A 25,571-nucleotide genomic window follows, 5' to 3' on the forward strand; every position below is an offset into this window, starting at 1 on the left:
ACTCTCTGAAATGGCCCAGCAATCTACCCAGTTGTATCAAAGTATTACAGAAAAGTAAAATAATATAATAACATACTCTTCAAAAGTCATAACCAAGTGTAGGTCAGTAGCACCACTACAGACCGAGCTGGCTGGGTTCTAAAGGATATAGCTGTCAGACTGGACTGCATCAGGTGTGAGTGAGAAACACAAGTGAGAAACCTAACTGATCTCAACCTCACCTTTCTACCTGCCACAGGTGTATCTGTCCATGACAGCATTGGTAGGAGATACCACCACACAGTCCTTGTGTACACTATGTCCCATCTTCACACTGAAGACATTCTGCACTGTGTCGTGTGGTACTATAACCATGCTAAATTGGACAGATTCAGAACAGTTCTAGAAACTTAAAGCTGAGCATTCATGAGCCATTATAGTCCATCAACAACAGCAGAATTTTATTCCAATTTTACCTGTAACATTATTTCTTGGCATATCTACCATTACCATCAAACTACGTGACCAACCCTGGTTCAATGAGGAATGTAGAAGAGCATGCCAGGAGCAACAACAGACGAAGTTGAAACTGAGGTGCCAACCTGGTGAAGCTACAACTCAAGATTGAATTCATACTTCAAGGGAAGGCAGTGGCGTAATGGTATTATTAATGGACAAGTAATCTAGAGACCCAGGGTATTAATCCCACCAAAAAAGATGGTGAAATTTGAATTCAATAAAAATCTGCAATTAAAAGTCCAGTGATGACCATGAAAGCATTGTCGATTGTCATAAAAACCCACCTGGTTCACTAATGCCCTTTAAGGAAGGAAATCTGCTGTTTTTACTGATCTGTCCTTCACGTGGTTCCAGACTCACCGCAATATGGCTGCCTCTTAAATGCCCTATGAAATGACCTAGCAAGCCACTCTGTTGTATCAAACCACTAAAAATGTCAATAAAAATGATTGAAACCAGATGGACTAACCGGCATTGACCTAGGCACCGGAAACGACAACAGCAAACACAACCCTGTCGACCCTGCAAGGTTCTCCTTACTAACATCTGGGGGCTTGTGCCACAACTGGGAGAGTTGTCTCACAGGCTACTCAAGCAACAGTCTGAAATAGTCATACTCACAGAATCATGTCTTACAGATCATGTCCCAAACTTCAATGTCCGTCATATGGGCATGTCTGCTACACTGGGTCTGTGGCAGATGGTGAGGGAACCAACAAGAGGGAAAAACATAAATGACCCCATCCTCACCAACCTGCCAACTGCAGATGCATCTGTCCATGACAGCATCAGTGGGAGTGGCCACTGCACATACCTTGTGGAGGTGAAGTCCCATCTTCACATTGAGATATCCTCCACCGTGTTGTGTGGCACTACCACCGTGCTCAATGGGATAGATTTTGAACAGATCTAGCAACTCAAGACTGGGTAGCCATGATGGCTGTGGGCCATCAATAACAGCTGAACTGTACCCAGCCAAACCTGTAACCTCATGGCCTGGCATCTCCCCCAAACTACCATTACCAACAAGCTAGGGATAAAAGCAAAAAAACTGCGGATGCTGGAAATCCAAAACAAAAACAAAAATACCTGGAAAAACTCAGCAGGTCTGACAGCATCTGTGGAGAGGAACACAGTTAACGTTTCGAGTCCATGTGACTCTTCAACAGAACTAAGGAAAAATAGAAAAGAGGTGAAATATAAGCAACTAGGGATAAACCCTGGTTCAATGAAATGTGCAGGAGGGCATGCCAGAGGCAGCGCCAGGCATACCTAAAAATGAGGAGTCAACCTGGTGAAGCTACAACACAGGACTAATTGAGTGCCAAACAGCATAAGCAGCAAGTGATAGAGCTAAGCGATTCCACAACCAATGGATCAGATCTAAGCTCTGCAGTCCTGCCACATCCAGTCATGAATGGTGGTGGACAATTAAACAACTCACCGGAGGAGGAGGCTCCACAAACATCCCCTCAATCATGGGGGAGCCCAGCACATTAGTGCAAAAGATAAAGCTAAAGCATTTGCAACAATCTTCAGCCAGAAGTGTCAAGTAGATGATCCATCTCGGCCTCCTCTGGAGGTCCCCAACATCACACATGTCAGTCTTGAGCCAATTCGATTCACTCCACATGATATCAAGAAACAGCTGAAGGCAGTGGATAGTACAAAATCTATGAGCCCTGACAATATTCCAGCAAAAGTACTGAAGACTTGTGCTCCAGAACTTGCAGTGCTCCTAGTCAAGCTGTTCCAGTACAGCTACAACACTGGCATCTACCCGGCAATGTGGAAAATTGCCCAGGTATGCCCTGTATAAAAAAGCAGGACAAATCCAACCTGGCCAATTACTGCCCCATCAGTCTACTCTCCATCATCAGTAAAGTAATGGAAGGGGTCATCAACAGTGCTATCAAGCAGCACTTGCTTAGCAATAACCTGCTCACTGACGCTCAGTTTGGGTTCCACCAGGGCCACTCAGTCCCTGACCTCATTACAGCTTTGGTCCAATCATGAACAAAAGAGCTGAACTCCAGAGGTGAGATGACAGTGACTGCCCTTGACATCAAGGCAGTATTTGACCGAGTGTGGTATCAAGGAGCCCTAGCAAAACTGGAGTCAATGGGAATCAGGGGAACACTCCATGCTGGTTGGAGTCACACCTAGCACAAAGGAAGATGGTTGTGGTTGTTAGAAGTCAATAATCTCATATCCAGGATATGACTGCAGGAGTTCCTCAGGGTAGTGTCCTCAGCCCAGCCATCTTCAGCTACTTCATCAATGAACTTCCTTCCATTATAAAATTAGGAGTGGGGATGTTCGCTGATGATTACGCAATTTTCAGCACCATTCACAACTCCTCAGATACTGAAGCAGTCCATGTCCAAATGCAGCAAAACTTGGACAATATCCAGGCTTGGGCTGACAAGTGGCAAGTAACATTCATGCCACACAGGTCCCAGGCAATGACCATCTCCAACAAGAGAGAATCTAACCATCGCCCCTTGATATTCAATGGCATTACCATAGCTGAATCTCCATTATCAACATCCTAGGAGTTACCATTGATCAGAAACTGAACTGGACTAGCCATATAAACACTGTGGCTACCAGAGCAGGTCAGAGGCTGGAATTCTGCGATGTGTAACTCACCTTCGGACTCCCCAAAACCTGTCCACCATCTACATGGCACATGACAAGAGTGTGATGGAATACTCTCCACTTGCCTGGATGAATGCAGCTCCAAAAACACTCAGGAAGCTTGACATATCCAGGACAAAGCAACCCACTTGATTGGCACCTCTTCCACAAACATTCTTTCCCTCCACCACCAACACATAGTGGCAGCAGTGTGCGCCATCTACAAAATGCACTGTAGGAACTTGCCAAGCCTCCTTTGACAGCATCTTCCAAACTCATGACCACTACCATCTAGAAGGACAAGAGTAGCAGAAACATGGGCACACCACCACCTGGAAGTTCCCCTCCAAGTCACTCACCCTTCTGACTTAGAAATATATCGCCATTCCTTCACTGTTGCTTGGTCAAAATCCTGGAACTCCTCCCTAACAGCACTGTGAGTGTACCAACACCACAAGGACAGCAGTGGTTCAAGATGGCAGCTCACCACTACCTTCTCAAGGGCAATTAGGGATGGGCAATAAATGCTAGCCTAGCCGGCGATGCCCAAATCTCGTGATGATTAAAAAAAATGCTAACAGAAACAGCATGCTATAGACAGAGCGAAACTAACCCACAACCTACAGATCAAATCAAAGTTCTGCTGTCCTGACAAATCCAGTTCTGAATGGTGGTGGACAATTAAACAACTAAATAGAGGAGGAGGCTTCATGAACATCCTGATGCTCAATGATGGCAGAGTCTAGCATGTTGGTGCAGAAGACAAGGCTGAAATGTTTGCAACAATCTTCAGCCAGAGGTACCAAGTGGATGATCCATCTCAGCCTCCTCCTGAGATCCCCAGCATCACACATGTTGGTCTTCAGCCAATTCTATTCATGCCATGTGATATCAAGAAATGGCTGAATGCACTGGATACAGCAAAGGCTATGGGACCTGACAACATCCTGGCTGCAGTCTTGAAGAATTGCACCCCAGAATGAGTTGTGCTTCTAGCAAACCCGTTCCAGTGCAGCTTATTCTCAATTAACAGCAAAGTAATGGAAGGGGTCTTTGACAGTGCTATCCAGTGGCACTTACTCACCAATAACTTGCTCACCGGTGCTCAGTTTTTGGATTCCATCTGGGCCATTCAGCTCCAAACCTAATGACATCCTTGGCCCAAATGTGGACAAAAAACCTGAATTGCATGTAAGAATAATTGGCCTTGACATCAAGGCAGCATTTGACAGAGTGTGACACCAAGGAGCCCTAGTAAAATTAACTCAGTGGGAATCAGGGGGAAAACTCTCCACTGGCTGGAATCATACCTAACACAAAGGAAGATGGTTGTGGTTGCTGGAAGTCAACCACCTTAGCTCCAGGGAATTGCTGCAGGAGTTCCTCAGGGTAGTGTCCAAGGCCCAACCATCTTCAATTGTTTCATCCATTAATTCCCTCCATCTTTAGGTCATAAGTGGGGACGTTTGCACAATGTTCAGTTCCATTCAGAACTCCTCAGATACTGAAGTAGTCCTTGCCAGCATGCAGCAAGACCTGACAACATTCAGGCTTGGGTTGATCAGTGGCAAATAACATCCAGATCACACAAGTACCCCAGCCAATGGCCACCTCCAACAAGAGAGTCTAACTGTCTCCTCTTGATAATCAAGGGCGTTACCATTGCTGAATCCCCCAAACATAAAAACATGGGGGGTCAACATTGACCAGAAATTTAAGTGGTCCAGCTACATAAGTATTGTGGCTACAAGAGCTGGTCATTTGCTGGATATCCTGCAGCAAGTGATCTCCTGAGTTCCCAAGCCCTGTCTACCAGATGCAAGGCAGAAGAGTCAGGATGTAATGAAATGCTCTCTACTTGCCTAAATGAATGCAGCTCCAACAACAACGAAGAAGATCAACAGCATTCACGTTACCCTCAATCCATCCACCAGATTAAGAATTAACCCCCTCCACCACCAGCGCACAGTGGCAGCAATGTGTGTTATGTACAAGAAGCATTGCAGCAGCTTGCCAAGTCTTCTTTGACAGCACCTCCCAAAACTGTGACCTCTGTTACCTAGAAGAACAAGGGCAGCAACTGCATGTTCCTTTCAAAGTGACAAACTATCCTGACTTGGAACAACATCACCATTCCTTCATCGTCACGGGGTCAAATTCTGCAACTTCCACTAACTCAGCAGCAGCCAGTGGAAATCAATCAGTAACTAACATGAGAGAGATTGATGATCTCTCTAAATAGCGCTAGTGGGAATCCTTCCTGCTGCTGAAGCATGTCCAGCTGATAAGAAGGGGGTGCTACCTGGAGATTTGGGGCAGAATCATACTGCCCCTTTGCAGTGGGAGGGGGGCGGAGCAGTAAAATGCAGCGAGCCATTCAAAAGTCTATTGACTTTGGCGGGACCGTAATATCCCACTGGCGTAAAATTCCACCCACGATGTTGAAAGTGACATCGCTACACTGAAATCAGCACTATGCAGTAACTGATATCAAGGTCTGCCTAAGCTTCCAATGCCCACTCCTAGTGCTGGCACTACCAACCTACCCAGAATGGTGCCTGGCACAGCCCGCACCAGAATAATGTGCACACGATACATATGCTGGTTTGAAACCCGCAGAGCTGATTGTTGTGGCCATAATATTGTATTCGAATTTATTGTGGCAATATTTCCTTTAAAGAATGGCAACAAATAATGAACTCAGGTAAATGATTCTGGGAGAGAAAAACAGATACCTAATTGCTGGAAAGCGAGGGTAATGTCAGCTCCATTGTTAAACCTGGGATGAAAACTGGGGAAATTGGGTGTGGTATATAATCCATGAATCAATTGATGTTTTTTGTTTGAAACTGATTAATTCTATCTGCAATTAAGTTAATTTTGGTCTTCCCAAAAGAATACAGGTTCTCATGAAACAACTCAATTTATGGCCTGCCTGCTATGTTCTGCATTGTTTGCATAAGCTTCAAGTCAAACAGATAAGAGACGGTAGTCTGGATTTTCCCTCTTGGATCACAGCCAGGTATCAGCACAGTGAGGTCCGTGCAATCACCAGAGTCATCACTGAGAATGCAGTTGGAATGTTGAGGGCTAGTGTCTCATGTCTAGATCAGTCTGGAGATGTGCTGCGATATAGTCTGGCATATGATGCTTACAATCATGGTTGTGCACTGCCTATAATACAAATAGGCCCCAACAAAGAGGCTCTGGAAAAGGAAAATGCCTAAAAGAAACACGGTGATGAACCAAAGGAGCTTCAAGTGACTGTAGTGAACCAATTGATAGTGACAAGAGACATTCTTATACAAAAGGCCTTCTCTTGTTTCTATATTTAGCCTCTACAATGAGTCTTGTCTTTCCTTCCACAAATGTATCATAATCTACAGGCAAACCTCTTTCCTTAGATCAATGTACAGCTTCCATTCACATAAGGTGATGAAAAATCTTGTCAAGAACAACATCTAACATGCACAGCAACTTAATTGGTGCAACGATGATTTTCAATGGAGACCCAGGGTGTGTGTATGCGCCTGGCCCTTCTCACCACTGTGCCTTTCCTTGGTGCCAATGTGTGAAGCATGAGCTCTTAATTCTAAATTGGTGCTCTTTCAGTGCCAACATGTAACGTGGCTGTGTCTCAATATGAGCCTCCTAGGACTGAACTGTACAAAGTTCTGGATCAGGATTCTGCAGATGCAGGTAGCGGACTCCTCCAGCTGACCCATTATTTCACAGTGTCTGGTTCCTGGTGTCCCTACTGCCTAATAAATTTGATATCTTGCAAGCCGCTTCCTTTTAAAAGCAGAACCAGTAAATTCTAGAGGCGAAGGGCAATATATCATGACCCTCCAAGCCACGTCTTTCCCCTCATGCTACATCCCCAGCTGTGTTTACTTACTCAGGCTCTGTGCATCAGCCAGAGCACTCCCATCTGGTTCAACTTCTAATTCCCCCAGGGCTGATATCTCTGGGCTAGTGCTGGGGCGGTGTGGAGAGAGAGCGTGTGATCGATGGTTTTGCTCTGTAGTGCTGACATAGCTGGATGAGTCACTGCCTAGCTCATCGACCTTGTGCACATCTAGAGAAGGGAAAGATATGAGAAGGGTTTCTGGAGGAATAGAGCTCATATTGCACTTTTAGCAGAAGAGGGGACATGAATATTTCTTCATGTGGTTCATTGACAATTCATGAAGATTGCATGAGGAAGTGAAGGAGGAGAAATGCAATGCCATATGAATCATAGAAGTTTGCTGCAAGAAGGAGGCCATTTGGCCCATCATGTCTGTGTTAGCTTGCTACTAGCCCCATTTTCTCCCTGTAGCCCTGTATCTTCCTCTTCTTCAAATATTTATTCAATTTTCACAACGTAATTGTCTTTGCTTCAACTGCTCCTCCGAAAAAACATTCCATGTGCCAAAAACTCTCTCAGCATCTCTCCTCACTCTCTTTACAATAATTTTAAATTGATGATGCTTTGTCATTGACTAACCAGTAGAGATCACTGTATGCAAACTCATCATAATTTTTAAAAATCTATTAAATTTGCAGTCTTTCAACCCAGTATCTTGCTTCTCTTCATTAGTATAATTTCCCAATTCTGCCATCCCCCGAATGAATCTATGATGTATTGTCTCTGACTTTAATGTCCAATCATGCATGAGGAACTCTAACTCTGGCTAGCACTTTTCTCCCTAAGTCTCTCCATTTTACCCCTTTGCTCATTGTTCCCATTGAACAAGTCAGGTAACTTGATGGTCGCATTGGATACACTTAGCAGATTGCCGAACCCGGCGAAAACAGAAGATATATCCCAGGATCTACAAGTTCACTTCATTGACATCGAACTTAAAAATGTTCTCCAAATTAATGTGCTACATTTATACAATGCAAATGGCAGCAGCTACAAGAAGAATTGGTGAAAAATTCTACATTACAGAAACTGGAAAACCATCATCGAAGGATGGCCTGATTCAATTCAGCATGTCCACAAACAAGTGAGACCATTTTGGTCTTATCTGGATGAGCTCGACATCTCCTGAGGAGTCATGTGTAAAGGCAGGTCATCATACCGGAATCGTTGTGACCTGATATTCTTCGACAACTTCATCACTTACATATGGACTTGGAGCAGACGAGAAGGCTCACAAGAGATACAGTCTATTGGCTAGCTATGAACAATGACATTGAAGTTGTCATCAAGAAGTACAAAGCATGTCAAGAGCATATGCCAAGTTTGAGTGGGCGGGCCAATTAAGCAATGCGCTCCCTGTGCAGGGGAGTGGGGGGGGGTGTGGGGGGGAAGGATTCCCCATCTGTCAAAGTGCGCTCTTTCACGCATGCGTGCGACAGAGCGCACTGCTCCCCGAGGCAAAGTCCCGTCTCAGGGAGATTCGTGACAGGTAGGTAAACTCTAAAAATAGAAAAATATTAACATTATTAACATGTCCCTCTCATGTGACAATGTCACACAAGTTGGGACATGTTAATAATAAACACTTAAAATTTATTACATTTTTAAAAAACGGACATGAAACTTCATCCCGCCAGTGGATGAAGTTTCATGAATAATCTGGAGCCCGCTGGGGCTCCTGGCCTGCCTGCCAGCCTTAAGCTTGGACGGGCAGGTCTTTAATGATCTTAACTAGCCTGTCGATGGCCTCAATTGGCCATTGACAGGTCAGCGGGCGGACAGCTGATTTCGCTGTCCACCCGCCTTCCTAAAAATTTAAAGGGACAGGGATGACGTCGGGGATTCCTCCCGACATTATCCCGTGTCATTTTCTCCTCGGCAAGCTGGCCCCGCCCCCAAATCGCCGAGGGGAAAATCCTGGCCGCTGTCTTTCTCTCCACAGATGTTGTTAGGCCTGCTGAGTTTTTCCCAGCATTTTCTGTTTTTGTTTTAGATTTCCAGCATCCACAGTGTTTTGCTTTTATCATACAGAACAAAATGTTGTGTTGTGGCTCTTTTAAGCTGTTGTAAGCCTTTAAGTACCACAGCAGTCAAACTTTCACTGCCAGGCATTTCCTACGTTTGGAACTCTGTCCAAATCACACTGCTTAAGAATATAGGAGCCAGTGTTTGGATCATCAGACAGGCAGATGTTTCATTGCAACATTTATGGCAAAGTTAGTAATCCTGTGGAAAATCCGGGCTTATGGAACATAGGAACAGCAGTTGGTCATTCAACCCCCTCAAAATGGCTTCACCATTCAATTAGATGATGGTTAATCAGTATCTCAACTCTACATACATTAGTTCAATATTCCTGGAAAACCTTGCCTAACAAAAATATGGAACCAGGAAAGGATATTTAACCCATTAAACCCATTTCTCCCTTAACACCAAGTACATATCATACTGTCATGAATCCTCTCCCCATTTTTGACTTCCCAAAGAAGGCCAGTAACCACAGAGAGTCCTTGCCGGTAGAGAAAATATGGTGAAGTTTGTCCTCAGCGCTGATGCCAGCTGGGTAAAAAGCTCCAGTGCATCAATCAATCTTCAATCCCAACATACGTGTTGAGATTCTTTGAATAAAATGCCATTTCTCCTCTGATTTAAAGTTAGAGAATCAGTTCAGGTGATGTCACCAGTGCACAAGGATATTATAATAAAGATCTAACATCTCCTTCCAAGTCCTAGGACCACACAATGAGGATATCTTTGTTCCAACAATGGGTAGATAAATGTCTCCGTGAATGAAATGAAGCAAATAAGTAAGTTATGGCTGGCCTCACAAGCAGTCATATCTCACATATTCTTTAGAGCAGGCCACACACATTTGGAATATCATTTAATGGTTGGCTTGTGGCTTTTATGTCATCGCAAGTACAGAAAAATTGAAAATGATTAAACTTAACTCTGCAGTTCATACTTTACACTTTCAATATGAGTATATTTATTAGAAGATTTATTGAGCCTGAATGGGTAATGCAAAACCTTCATCCAAGTCACAGAGGAACATATGCGGGTAATCATTTCATTGTGGTGCTTCTTGCACTGTCACTGACAAAAACGAAACATTTTTAGCTCTGGTGCTGCTGTCTTGCTGGTTAAGGTACTGATGGAGTTAAAATCCAAGTTTCACTTACAGAAAATAGCCATCCCATTCGAAGCACAATGGACCAGGATATGAACAGGTTGACTATTTGAATGTAGATGGGATGTGCAATTGATCATTCAGCGGCTGACTGCCTGCATGAGTACATTCCAAAATGTTGTTGCAAACAGGTGAGAATTGGGATTGTTCCTGCAGTCAGGTTGGATAGGACAGTTTGGTCTCAGAAAGGGGTTCAGGACATTCAAGTCTAGATCTTTTTCATAGTTGCATTTGTGTGAGCAAGTACCCCTTTAATTCTGTGAATCAACAAAGCCAATTGTAATGTGTCACTGGGTGGGAGATACAGGCCTTCCTGCTCTTGGGCCTGGTGGATTGGATCACTGGATGAAGCCAGTTCACGGCAATAAGTCAGAGAGAATAACATAAACATTAGGGAGTCAGCCTGATTTTCTAGTTAATTAAACTAATGGGCAGAACATTAGGCATCCCCCGGTCAGGCCCACAGCCCTTCACACCTGCATTTCCTTTTCTCACTGTCCTCCCTATCACTCTCTTCAGCCCTACAACCCTCTGATCATATTTAATGTAGTAATCAGAGTTTTAAGTGTCAGCTTGCCCTACTGGTAGCAATCTCCTCTGAGCCAGATCTTGGGTTCAAACTCCACTTCAGGACCTGAGACAAAATTGAAGGTGTGTTGCACTGTCAGTGTTGCCATCTTTTGCATGAAATGTTCAATCACGGCCCTGCCTGTTACTCAGGTAAAAGATGCCAGGGCAGTACTCAAAGAAGTAAGACATCTCCTGGAGTCTCATGGCCAACAAGCCTCCCACAACCAACTGACTAGTCAATTTCAGTTGGTGAACTTGGCTGTGTGGAAATTATCTGCCCCATTACCTACATTACAGCAGTGACTGTATTTTGAATGTGATTGCATCCTGAGGATTTAAATGGTGCTATATAAATTCAGCTTACACCTTTGCTCATTTTTTTTCTTTGTTTCACTACAACTTCAGAGAATTTTGAATGGAATAGGTGAGGCTGACTGTCTCCAAGTCAATAGTATTTCTGAAGGCAGCATAGATATAAAGTGCCAAGAACAGAGAGGGAACCTTGCTTCAAGTCAAACGTACATGGACAAAGCGTAGTCTGTTTGACCCCTGGGCTTGCCATATTGACATCAGTATTGAGCAGGTAAGGGCGCAATCTAAATTGCCAGGAGTGCAAACTTGCTTTCAGGAGTGATCTGTGATACTGAGCCTGATAGCAACGTCTAGCTTCAAAACTCAAAAACTTAACAGATGTAACTGTTTATACGTATCCAACCCACCCTGTGAAATTGGGGAGATGTGATGCAGACTCAGCAAATTGAACATAACATCTTTTATGTTCAACAGGAAGTACCTGAAAGATATTAACATATTTTAATAAATCGTCTGTGCGCTCAGAGAACTGTTCATGTACAGCTGATGTATATATTGTGTGCAGATTGCATGCCATTTGTACATTGGATACACAACATTTGCACAGGAAACATGGCATTTAAACAAGTGACATTTAAGCATAAAGCATTTATGTTTAAATTTATTGTAGCATTAGGCTACAATACCAAGATACTCCATAAATGAATCCCAGTTTGTTCAGCAGCAGCATAGCCTCCTCTGCTTTCAGATACAAATTCTTTTGCTGTGTTGGGCATATAAAACATATCTGGTTTATGGGATAGATGTACAAGAGCTTGCATAAAAAGTATCCAAGCCAATAGGTTGCAGTGAGTCGTATGTTTTGCCACCCCCCTCGACCCCCCCTCATCGCCCCCACCCCCTTATTAGATCATTAAAATGTAAAGTTTTGGTACAATGGATTGCCATTATTGTGCCTTGTTTAAATTCACAGAATACCACGTATGAGATTAGAATGTAACTAAGACATTTGGGGCAGAATTTTTCGCTCAGCGTGCGGGTGCGTGCCCGACACGCTCGAGCGTGAAATAACGCACGATGATGTAAGGCGAGCGTCCCAACGTCATCGCGCATTCACGCCATATTTCGGTCGGCAGGGGCACCCAAGAGTCGGCAGTGCAACCGCCGACAACTAAGAGGCCCATTAAGGCCAGTAACGTATTAATCCACCATAATTTTTCATCGCCCATCCAACGCTACGGTTGGCGGGTGGGCGAATCGGCCAGGCGGCCTTTGCCTTTTTTGAGGAAACCTCATCCAAGGCCGGGATGAGGTTTCCGATGTTAATTTGAAAAAAAACAAAAATGTTTGCACAGAACTTTCATCTGGTATATGTTCCAGTGACTGGTTCTGATGCGTGGGCATTTTTTCCTGGTTTTTATTTGGGCATTTAAATTCTTTAGCTCTCTGAAGCTGCTCTCTGCCTTCAGCAAGCTTTCTGTGAGCGCTCCCCCCACCACGCTGACTTCAGCGCTTGCCCTTCTCCCGCCCCCCACCCTGGCAGCACTGAGTCTTTCAGCGTGCCTTTCATGCTGGCCGGCCATTAGTCGGCCAACCAGTGTGAAATCACGGCCGGGAGCCCGATCGTGGTCATGGGTCCGTTCCCCAGCTGCTCCTGGGCTCCCAGGCGCCCACCAAACTAAAAACCCTGCCCTTGCCCATCACCAAGAGCCACTGTAATGTATCACTAGGTGGGCAGTTACACCAGGGCAAGCCTTCCTGTTCTCGGGCTTGATGTGTTAGATCGTTGGACGTTGGACTCAGTCAGTACATGGCAATCAGGCAGAGAGAGCGCTACGTATGTAGCATTGGGAACCTGCCTGATCTTCTAGTCATTTCAATTAATGGACAGAACACCAGGCCTGCAGTTGGTCACACCTGAGTTTTGTTTAACCACCTGTAACCTCCTCCAGTCCTAAAATCCTCTGAGATCTCAACACACCCCCAATTCTGGCCTCTTATACACCCCCAGTTTTCATCACTCCAGCCTTAGTGGCCATGCTTTCAAATGTCTAGTCCCTAAGATCTGGAATCGTCTCCCTAAACTTCCATGCCTCTTTACCTCTCTTTCCTCCTTTAAGACATTCCTTAAACTTACCTCTATTGTTAACCTTTTGGTCACATGTATTAATATCTTCTTATCTCACTCAATTTCAATTTTTGTTTTCTAAAATTTGGAATATTTTACTATTTTAGGTCACTAAATAAATGCAAGTTTTTGTTATGGCTGTTGTCCAAGTTATAGGCTTGGTGGGGGCGGGAAATTATGTTCCCCTGTTATCTTTGTCCTAACAGGAGGACTTGCAACTATACAAATTAGAAGCAGAGTTGGTCATTCAGACCCCAATCCTGTTCTGCCATTCAACAAGATCATGCCTGATCTGAAAGTAGCCCCAACTCCTCATTCTGCCTAACCCCCTTGAGTCCCTTGTTAATCAAGAAACTATCAACCACTGCCTGAACAATATTGAAAGACCCTGTCTCCACCAGTCTCCGGGGAAGAGAGTTCCAAAGACTCACGACCCTCTGAGAGAAAAAAATTCTTCTCATCTCCGTCTTAAATGGAGGAACTTCTTATTTTTAAACTGTGTTCCTATAGATCTAGTCTCTCCCATAAGGGGAAACATCGTTTCCAAGTCCGCCCTGTCAAATCCCCTCAGGATCTTATATGTTTCAATAAGATCACCTGTCATTATTCTAAACTCTAGTGGGCACAGGCCCAGCCTGTCCAACCTTTCCTCATAACATCATCCCCATCCCAGGTATCAGTCTAGTGAACATTCTGTGAACTGCTTTTAATGCATTTATATCCTTTCTTAAATAAGGAGACCAAAACTGTACAGAGGATTCCAGATGTGGGCTCACCAGTGCCCTGTGCAACTGTAGCAAAACATTCCTACTTCTATTTCCCACTGCCCTTGCAATGTTCGTCAAATATTAGATTATGGGCACGAAAAATGGCAATAAACAGCCCTGTTGAAACACTTTTAACTGTGCTTATTTTCTTAAAAGTGAGTGGCATCAAAATCAGTTACATTTTATTGAATCAAAATCAGTGAGTTGAACTCCAAATAAGTGAATCTCTGAAAACAAACAAGACTTGGCAGACCTGTAAACAGCATCACAAATTTAACAGTTTACGTCAGCAGACTGGATGCTGTATGTAGGAGTCATAATCGGTTCATTATTTCAGGAACCAGACCCCAGAGAGAATCTCCAACTTCCCCTCTAATCTTAGTTCACAAGATCAGTGCCATTATCATTAGGGTTCATCACACGCTGTAGAGAAAATAATGATCTTCCACTACCTCTTAAGTTCTTCAATCCACCACATCCTGCATTATTGGTCTATTTCCCAAAGCTATATGAAGGCTTCTTGAGGGCATTTTTAGCTATTTGCCTATTACATGGAATATGCAGAACAGAAACAGGCCCTTTAGCTCAGCTGATCTATTCCTGTGTATGTGTTCTACGTGAGCTTCCTCTCACTCTATTTCCTTAATTTCAATCTATCAAGGTATATTATATCATATAACATATGACTATACTATTATATATAACATATATACGACATTATACTATTACATACATATAACATACTATTCCTTTCTTCCTCATGTACCTAACTTCCCCTTCAATGCATCGACTCTATCGCCTCATCCCTGACAGTAAAGAGGTTTCTTCTGAATTCCTTATTAGATTCATGAGTGACCATTTTATATAGTTGCACTCTCCCACAAGGGGAAATATCTCCTCCACACTTATCCTATCAAACCCCTTCATAATTTTAATGACATCTATCAGGTCGTCGTTCAATTTTCTCTTTTCTCCATCTCTCCAGTTACTAGCTTCTTTTCGTAGACTGAAATTGCTTGCCTCCTAGATTGCAACGATTGTCTTAATTAGAATCTCCTGACTCTCCTAGCTGGGAGATGGCAGTCATCTCAGAGGTTCTGTTTTTCTCCTTTGCTTTCAAGGTACTGCAATTTGCCATGACTTGTCCTTGGTTACACATCACAAAAATGCTAATGCCACTCCTTAGGTCACGAGAATTAAGACAAAAGATACACCAAGTGACAAGGCAATGGAATGTGCCCCCAAGTTATTCAAATGTTAACACACTTTTTATTAATTGGTAACTAATACAGTACAGGAGAACAAAATAGCAGTTTGACGCTAATTGAAATCTATTGCAGCAACTTATTTACTAACCCCTCAGCTATTTTCATTGACCACAATAATTCCGACAGTCTATTTTTGGACTGCATCTTGAGTTCCTGAATATTTTGTCTGTTGGTTGAATCAGCTGTGCATCGCCTCACGAAAATGATCCAAAAAAACTCATCACTTCCAACAAAATCTTCAGTCATCAACCTGACTCTCTTTCTCTCTGCACAGATGGTACCAGACCTGCTGAGTATTTCTACCATTCTCTGTTTTTATTTCAGGTATTCAACATCCACAGTATTTGTCTTTTGCTTTCCAATACTTATCAGTTATATTCACCAGACAAGGTATGGATATATATGAAAAGGGATATATTTTTCAAACTTTTCACCAACATATTATAATCAATTTACGTATTGTGCATGCTTCTCTGGACTACATAATGAACGGCAATATCCACAGGCAAGGGTACGTAGAATCATAGAATTGTACAGCACAGAAGGAGGCCATTTGGCCTATCGTGTCTCTGCTAACTCTTTCCAATTAATTCCATTAACCTGCTCTTGCTATATGGCCCTGAAACTTGTTTCTCCTCAAATTGTTATCTAATTTCCTTTGAAAATTATAGTCGAATTTATTCCCATAGCCCTTTCAGGAAGGTAGTCCAGGATGGGTGGATGGGATTTATCTGGTCCTGTATGTAATAGAGGTTGAACTATTAATTCATGCTCAGGATCATCGTTAATAATTAGTTTTAACTATTTTTATTTTTGAAATGATGAACTGCAAGTAAGTTGAAAGTGCCTTTCCTCTGTATTTTATGAACAAATTCCCTGGTGTTTCCTTACTGCTGAAGTTTAGAAGACACAAATCAAAATAGGATTGAACGTGCATTAAATCTATTTATGCTTTCTGTTAGAATGTCTGCTTGACAGTCCCATTTTCAAGAAAAATAATTAGTTGAGAAGACAGGAAGGGAAACAAGACTTTTCCACATGAAGATCAGCAAAATTCTCTCCATAAACCTCGACGACTCTCCATCTTACTGTCCTCATTTAAGACCCTCCCTAAAACATAATTTGGCCAAGCTAATATCTCCTGTTTTGGCTGCATGTCCATTTTTATTTGATAGCTCTTCTGTGAAGCACCTTGGGACTTTTGTTGTACATGACTGCCAGATGTTGAACTTCTTGAACTGCCAGTGTTCTCATGATTATCTCCCTTTACTTCTCCTACTGAGCACCTGACCAAAAGAATGAGTTATTGTGGGAATGGATCATTTCTTCACATTATTGTAGTACCACTTCGATAATCAACATACACGAGACACAATTCATGTGGAGTGAATTGGTCCATTCCAGTCATTCCCTCTTCTCAAAGGGAACTCCTTGTGGCACCCCATCTTGTGGCTTAGCTGAGAACTGAGAAACCTAAACCAACTACAGAAGATCCAGCCAGGAGATAGGTGTGGAACAAAGGCCTATACAACCCAATCCAATGAAAATTATAAGACAGGAAGGGAGAATTGTAACTTACTTCTTGACAAAAATTTTCTCCCCTGAATATTCAAATTAGGAACCTTTTCATGGCAAGTTAAGGATTTAACAATTGCACCTAGAACATAGGAACAGGAGGAGACCATTCAGCCCATCTAGCTGCTCCACTATTCAGTATGATCATGGCTGATCGAACACTCCAATGCCTTTTACCGACACTATCCCCACAACCTTTTACGTTATTGTTAATCAGAAACCTATCAATCTCTACCTTAAACATACTCAATGAACTGCCTTCTGGGGTAGAAAATTCCAAAGATTCACAACACTCTGAGTAAAGAAATTTTTCTTTATCTTGGTCCCACGTGATTTTCCCCTTATTTTGAAATTGTATCCCCTGGTTCTAGACTCCCCAACCGGGGAAAACAACTTACCTGCATCTACCCTGTCTATTCCTTTAAGTATTTAGTAGGTTTCATTCTTCGAAACTCTAGAGAATACAGGCCCAGTTTGCCCCACCTCTCTTTATAAGACAGTCCCGCCATCTCAGGAACAAGTCTGGTGAATCTCCGTTGCAGCCGCTCTACAGCAATAATATCCTTTCTGAGATAAGGGGACCAAAACTGCACCCAGGTGCAGTCTAACCAAACTTCTAGACAATTGAAGCAAGACTTCAGTACTCCTGTACACAAATTCTCTTGTGATAAAGGCTAATATTCCATTAGCCTTCCTAATCGCTTGCTGCACCTGCATGTTGGCCTTCAGTGACTTATGGACAAGGACACCCAGGTCCCTTTGTACATCTATACTTTCTAATCTCTTACCATTTAGGAAATACTCTGCACATCTGTTCCTTCTACAAAAGTGGATAAGCTCACATTTTTCAACACTTTATTCCACATATTCCATCTGCTATGTTCTGTTGCACTCACTAAGTCTGTCCAAATCCTCCTGTAGCCACTTTACACCTTCCTCACAACATATATTCTCACCTGGCTTTGTATCACCAGCGACCTTGGAAATACTACGTTTGGTCCCCACATCCAAATCATTGATATATATTATGAACAGCTGGTGCCCAAGTGCTGATCCTTGCCGTACCTCACTAGTCACAGCCTGCCAACACAAGAATGAGCCTTCTATTCCCACTGTTTGTTTTCTGCCTGTTAACCAATCCTTAATCCATGCCAGTATGTTACCTCCTATCCCATGTGCTTTTATTTTGCTAATCAGAACAGAGCTTATTACACAAAGTGTATCTAATTACAATACATCTGCCCATATTTGGCTAGACCTAATGAATGCTCAAAGTCATTCCCTATGAAAGCTCCTGGTGCAGCCTTGATTTTCTGCCTCTGTTCGAGGTCTAGATGGGGTTGTTCATGATTTGTCTATTTTTCCTAAGTAAGTAACTGAAGACTGTAGTTTGTTAAAACCATTATTATTTATTTACAGCCCGAAGTACATCTTAGGAACTCTGCATGAGGTTAGACTTCTCCTCCCTCCAGATCTCTGTTACTTAGTCATGTGTCATTTCATCATAGTTACATCAGCATCATGTGCTTCTGATGTTAACACTTTACTCTACATCTCCACCACCTCCCCCCCGATGTCTATATCCCAATTATTTACATCCTTCTTTATCTACCCACAAAGTCTCAAACTTCACAGTGTTAGTCCCTGAGGTGCTTTGACCAATCTCCCTGATTTTGTTCTGATCTCTCTCTGAGTTTGAAGACATTCTGCACTCTCTCTTCATTCAGTATGAGTGTCCTTCTCCTGAGTGGCTGTAGAGCTTTGTTTTGTTTCTTGTTCCTTATCTGGTACTTCCCTTGAATGTACTCAATTACTGAACTATAACTCATTAGTCTCAGTATGAAGCATTAAAATCTAGGTGACATCTTTACATTTTCCATCATGTTCAGAAGAGTGGCCAATGGCTTATGGTGGGTTTCAATTTTAAGCCAAAATCCCATCACGTAGCCTGAGAACTCGTGTGCCCATGTTGCTGCCAATTCGTTCTTCTCAATTGCATTCTCAATTGTTTTTTACTGTGTCTTTGACTGACCTTGAGGCATAATAAACTGGTCTACATTTACCCTCTTTTTGTACTTGGGAAAGAACTGCACCCAGACCTGTAGATGATGCATCTGCTGCTACTATGGTCGGCAGTTATGGACTGAAGTGTGCTAAAATTTCAGGAGAAATTAGAAAATTTTTGATCTTCTCAAAAGCATTTTGCTGGTCCACATTCCAGCACCACTGTTGACCTTGTCTCAACAGGTGTCTCAATGGCTCAATGGTTTCTGCCAAATTTGGTAGGAAATGCCTACTTGGTTGACCATTCCTAGGAATCTCTATAGATTTATAATGTTTCTGGGTTGTGGAAACTCTAATCACCATTGTTTTCTGTGGGTCAGCTGAATACTCTCCACTTGCCTGGATGAGTGCAGCTCCAACAACACTCAAGAAGCTTGACACCATCCAGGTCAAAGCAGCCCGCTTGGTTGACAGCCCTTCCGCAAACATTCGCTCCCTCCCCCATGACGAACGGTGGAAGGAGATGTACCACAGAAACTCACCAAGGCTCCTTAGGCAGCATCATCCTAAACCACGATCACTACCATCTAGAAGGACAAGGGCAGCAGGTACATGGGAACTCCATCACCTGGAAGTTCTCCTCCAAGCCACTCACCATCCTGACTTGGAAATATATCACCGTTCCTTCACTGTTGCTCGGTCAAAATCATGGAACTCCCTCCCTAACAGCACTGTGGGTGTACCTACACCACTGGGACTGCAGCGGTTCAAGAAGGCAACTCACCACCACCTTCTCAAGGGCAATTAGGGATGGGCAATAAATGCTGGTCCAACCAGTGACGCCCACATTTCGTAAATGAATTTATTTTAAAAAATTCCTGGGGCTTGTGTGATGTACCCTAAAAATGTAATCATAGGTTTTACAAATTCATATTTCTCATTCAATGTCAAACCTGCATCCTGTAGAGTTTTCAGGACTGCCCTCACCCTATGGTTATGCTGTTCCCTCGTGGAGCCATGTGCAAGTATATCGTCCACATGGCATATTACTCCTTTCATGCCTTCTTACATCTGAAGGATTGTTCTCTGGAACATTTCTGGAACAGACACAATTCCAAATGGTAATCTATTAAAGCAATATTGACCGAGTGGTGTTATAAATGTGGTCAGCCGTCTGGATTCTTTGTCCAGAGGCAACTGCCAAAATCCACTGTTTGCATCGAACTTGATGAATAGTGAACTTTTAGCTAGTTTGGCAAGACTCTCATCCATTGACGTCATCGGGTGGATTTCACAATCCACTGATTTGTTTAGTTGAGTCAACTCCATGCAGATTCTAATTGAACCATTTGGCTTTAGGACTGTGACATTCCAGAGGACCATTTTGTCAGTATGGTTACTGGAGTGATAACCTCCTGCTGTAGCATATGCTCAATTTCACCCTTGACTTCGTTCAAGAGTGGGTGAGGGACCTTCCTCGGTATGAAGCCGCAAATTGGTTTAGCAGCAGCTCTTAGGGTAACATGGTACTCAGTCTTCAGTTTTCCCAAGCCTGTAAATAATCTTGGACATTCATTCCTGAATGTGCTACTGTATTGCTTGTCAGCAACTGCATCAACTTGATAGATCAGCTTCAATTCTAAGCATCTTGCTCAGTGATGATGATTCTTGGTTCTGTATAATGTACAGATTTCTCTATCCTCCTATTTTAATTTTGCCAGGTGTTGTCCTATGATTTTTAGTGTAATCCCATCTGGACCTTGTAACTAGGTGGACGATGGCTATAGTGTAATGTGCTTAAACTATTTTACTTTGCCAGATAAGACTGAAACACCTGCCCTTGTGTCTAATTTAAACTCTGTTGGGTGTCCATCCACTTCATGTTTAATGCTCCAGTATTTATTTTCTGCTCCATGTACTTTTCCTAGGGAAGCTATTTCATTTCTCTGTGGTTCTTTCACCTCTTGTGTGTGGTTTGGCCTTAATATTTTTTCTTTCTTTTTGCAGACTATGTGTGTTTTAAGATTGATGGAAAATTTTAAAATGGCCTAACCTCCCACAGTTGCAGCACTCTGCTCCCCTTGCTAGGCGTCCTTCCCGCTGGTGTAGGTTTTTCCTGTCACACTGAGAGCATTTCAAGATGGCGGTTGGTGCAGTTTTCCCCATTTTCACAGGCTTCTGTTTTGGTTCTCCTCCTCTGGCCTCACTACTGAATAGCCTCTCTCATTCATTTCCTCAGGACCTCACTTTCCCCATACAACATACACTCTATTTTGTTTTCTGATCTCAGTTTACCTTGGGATTTGCACTGCCTTAATTAAAGTTAGATCTTCTCTCTTCTGCAAGAGATCTGATAGACCTTCATCTAGGTCCCCAATTATTATGCGATCATGAATCAATTCATCCCTCAGTATTCCGTAGCTGGAATTGTTTGTCAGCCTATATAGATCATTGATGAACGAATCCATGCTTTCACCTATGGTGGAATTTTCCATGCCTGCTGGCGTCAGGCGTGCTTGGCGGCATGAGCAGACATGAAGAAGGCCAGAAATCGCTTTCACGATGCTGTGAAACCAGTTTGCGATTGTCCGCTCAGCCCGTCAATGGTGGGCCGCGTTCCCCACCATCGGGCATCGGGAACCTCATTGTAATACATCTGCATATCATTATAAGGCCAGCCTGCCGGAATCATCCCCCCACCCCCAGCTGGATTGTCCGTCCACGTCGGCGTGATTGTACGCTGGTGCAGAACAGGGCTTGACACGTGTGAAGTGCAGAAGTTGGGACTTAGCACCAGGGTCTTGCTCACATCGCGGACATCCCAGGAGCAGAAGATGCTGGAGCCCGACAGCAATGGAACACTGGAGGAACGTCCATGGTATGTTGATGGATTCTCATGGACATGGCTGTCTGCAAAGCAGCTCACGGAAGTTGGAAAATCACCATGAGGGTCTGCTCACAATGGGTGATCGCCGAGGGGGTGGAAAGGTCCAGCTGTGTTTGAGAGAGGAAGATGTATGGGGGAGGGGTGGGAGAGGAAGATTTAGGATTGACTGGGAGAGGAAGAGGTGTCAAGATGGGATGAGGTTGGGAGGGAGGCAATGGAGGTGTCAGGATGGGGTGAGGTTGGGAGGGGAATGAAGGTGCAGGGGGGAGCTTGGTGGGGATGGAATATTGTGGGAGATGGGGTTAACAGGTGAGAAGACAGCAACTGGGGAGGTAGGAGTAAGGGGGGTGGTGGAAGGAGTAAGTGAAAGAGTTTGGAGAGGGGAAGGAGTGCAGAGAGGGGAGGGAGTCCAGGGGGAGGAAGGAGTGTGGAGAGGGGAGGGAGTCCAGGGGGAGGAAGGAGTGTGGAGAGGGGAGGGAGGGAGTAAGGCTGGAGGAAGAGGTAAGGGTGGGGGAATGGGTTTCAAGGGGTGGGGGTTCCAAGTGGGCAAGGGGTCCAGAGGGGGATGGAGCCCAGAGGAGCGGATGTCCAGGATATTGTGCAAGGAAGGGCTCTGATGGGGAGCAAACTGAGGGTGGGCGTGGAACAAGGGAATAGTGAGAATGACGGAGGGCAGAGTGAGGCAGTAGGGAGGGAGGGTGAGGGTTCGATGGTAGTGGTAGAAGGGACAGAGGGGGTGGTTGGTGGGGACTCGAAGCAGTCACGGACCCTGGGAGGAGGTCGGGGAGGTGGATGTGGATGTGGATGGGGGGGTATTTTCAGGAAGGAAGGGAACGTGTACGTTCACCTGGACATCACTGAAGGAAAAGGGTTATGGCTGGTAGGTCACAGAGGGGAGGTTGAATCTGATGCCAGGGGGGTCAACAGTGAGAGGGGAAAGGAAATGGGTTACTGGGGGAGGGGGAAAAACGGGCAAGATGAGGAAAAAGCGAATCCAGGCCATGCTGTCCAAATCAAAAATGAAACAATAGCCGTGGTGGGTGAGATCAGGGGCTGCGTGGGAGTGTGGTCAGTGGGTGGGCGGAGATGCAGGTCAGCTCAGATGGACAACTGAAAGCGAACCCCAGCAGGCAGCATTGAAAATGCTCAGGACATCGAGGTGAGTGTGATACATGAAGGATCCGCGTGTGTGAGAGAGTGATTGCACGAGGCTCTGAAAGGCCCTACCACACACACACTTTTCCCTCCAGAATCACTCATTGGCCGGCTGCCCCCTCTGCAGTGATAGAGGGTGAGGCTGAGGGGCTCACAGGCAAAGGGGACTCAGAGGGAGAGAGACAGCCTCTGAGATTCCTGAGTGGATGACCCAGGGGTGTCCAGCTGCTGCTCCTCCTCCCTTTGGGTGCCTGACACCTTGAGGGGAAGGAGTGCCCGGGGGGATGTTAAGGTGCCCCATTTCCCTCTCGCGTTGCCACTGCAGGAACTCACCCTTGGCTTCCACGATGGAGTGCAGGTCTCCACACATTTCCATGTTCTACTGGACTAGGGTCTCCATGGTGTCCGCCATCCTCCCCATGGAGACCTCCACTTGTGCACATGTGGGCACTTCATCAGAGAGCAGGCAGATGCACTACTCCAAGTCAAGTGCCACTCTGTTAAGGGCTTCCAACAGCTCTGCATGATATTGCCACGCCTTCTGCTGTTTCTCCAGGATGAGTTGAAAGGCCAAACCCAGAGGGTCGTCATCTGTCTTGGACCCTCACAGATGCCTTTTCCCCAGCAGCCCTCTGAGTGCTGGAGAGCTCAGTTGAACCCACCTCCTCCTACTGCGGACACGTGTCCGTGCAGTGACCACCAGATTCTGAAAGTGAGTCTGCTCTGTATCTAGGTCCCACCGAGGTGTGTGTCTCTGCCACGGTGCAGGGTGTGGGTAAACGCTGTGACGGATCTTCCAAGCTGCTTATTTCCAGCTCTTCAATGGGCGAAGTGTCCTCTTGGCTGGAGGTGAGGACCTGGATGGAGCTGAGGGACTGGCTGGCTGAGGGTGTCGGTCGCTTGGCAGAGCTCCCTGTGAACCAAAGCAGAGATAATTAGTGCATGGCAGCAGAGTCAAAAGCAGCAGAGAGAGAGCACTCACAGTTGTGTTGAGAGAGGGATGATACGGTGCAGGATCCTCTCGTGGCTGTTTGCGGCCAACCTCACCGTCACCGCAGGCACGGTCCACGTCCTCACCAGTCAGCTCGATGGCACACTCCTCAAAGTGATGAGGGGCCTAATGTGGGCCACTCCACCCCTGGTCTGGGACCTCACCCTGCTGATGTGAGCCAGCTTCTCCTGCATGAAAACAGCTGGAGAGAGTGTGAGCAGGACACATGGCACTGCGTGGAAAGTTTGTGTGGTGAGCAGAGCCATGGACAGGATGAGGACGTGAGCTTGAGAGGGTATGAGCCAGATACTGCCACTGTATGAACTATAGATGGTAGTATGAAGGTGAGATCTGTACATAGAGTGTTACTGGGCATGAGTCACCTTGCCCTACATGACAGAGGCAATTGTGTCAGCATGTGTGGCATTGTGTGGTTGGGTGACATGCCTATCGTAGTAGACTATCTGGCAGTGTGTGCAAGTTGAGATGTGGGTGTGACATTTACAGCAGTGCTAAGTGTGTGGGTGTGAGGTGAAGCCCAGGAAAGTTAGTTCTGAGTTGTGCTTGCTGGAGGATGTTGCTAGGTGAGTGAAGGGTTGGAGCAGTGAGTGAAGTTAGTGGTTCAATTGTAAGGATATGCTAATTGATGATGTGTTCACTTGACCATTCATGTGAGGTCATTGAACTTCTTCCTGCACTGCATCCAGGTCCATGGGGTTAGAGTGCTCACCTTCACAGTGATGGTTATCTGCACCCACTGCCTTCTCAGTGTCTGTCTTGCGGGCTTCCTGGTTTCTTGTGGGTATAGGACCTCTCTCTTCTTGTCCATCTCCTGTATCAAAGCCTCCAGCATGGCAGAGAACCATGAAGTGTGTACCCTACTCTGTTTTCACTGTTCTTCCTGCTCAGTAAATTTCCCCAACCACTTCCAGAACCTGCTGAAGCCAGAATGCTTTAAAATGTGCATGATGGATTTAGAGTAGTACATGTTAGCTTTAAATGGTGCTAGTCTCACAATATTGGGCTCCCTGCTGAGGAATGCAGCCGCTCAGTACTGCGTTCACCACTGGACTTCAGGCTACTATCATTCAAATTAGCAGTCAGCACATTACAACAAACGGATGCGGGTTAATCACACTTTGTGATGCCGGGTGTCTGTGTTCTGGCCTGAGCCACATTATACCCTAGGGGTGCAGCAGGGAAGGAAGCCAAAAGGTCCATCTGCTATCTTCATCTGGAGCTATTTGATCTAACCCTATTTCCCTGGGTCATGTTGTATCTTACAAAACAAAACACAAATTATCTAGTCCTCCATTGGTTTTCTGCTTTGTGAGACCTTGCTGTGTGCAAATTGACTGCCCGCATTACAACTGTGACTGAACTTCAAAAGTAATCCATTGGCTGCCAAGTGTTTTGGGATGTCCTGAGGATGTAATAGGATGCATTTAAATACAAGTTCACTATTTGTTTCTTCTTTCCTTTTCAAATACCTGCACCATTCTACTTTAAAATATATTTTGGTATTTGCCTTGCCAGCCCCTTGTGAAACATTTTGCATTCCAAAAACACTCTGTGCGAGAGAACATTTCTTCTGATGGGGTTGCTCATTTTTCTAGTGACAATCCTGAGTCTATGGCTCTTGTTACCAAATGGTAAAAACAATCATATTTTCCTTC

This window comes from Cetorhinus maximus, chromosome 25 (assembly GCF_964194155.1).
Source record: "Cetorhinus maximus chromosome 25, sCetMax3.hap1.1, whole genome shotgun sequence".
Lineage (NCBI taxonomy): Eukaryota > Metazoa > Chordata > Chondrichthyes > Lamniformes > Cetorhinidae > Cetorhinus > Cetorhinus maximus.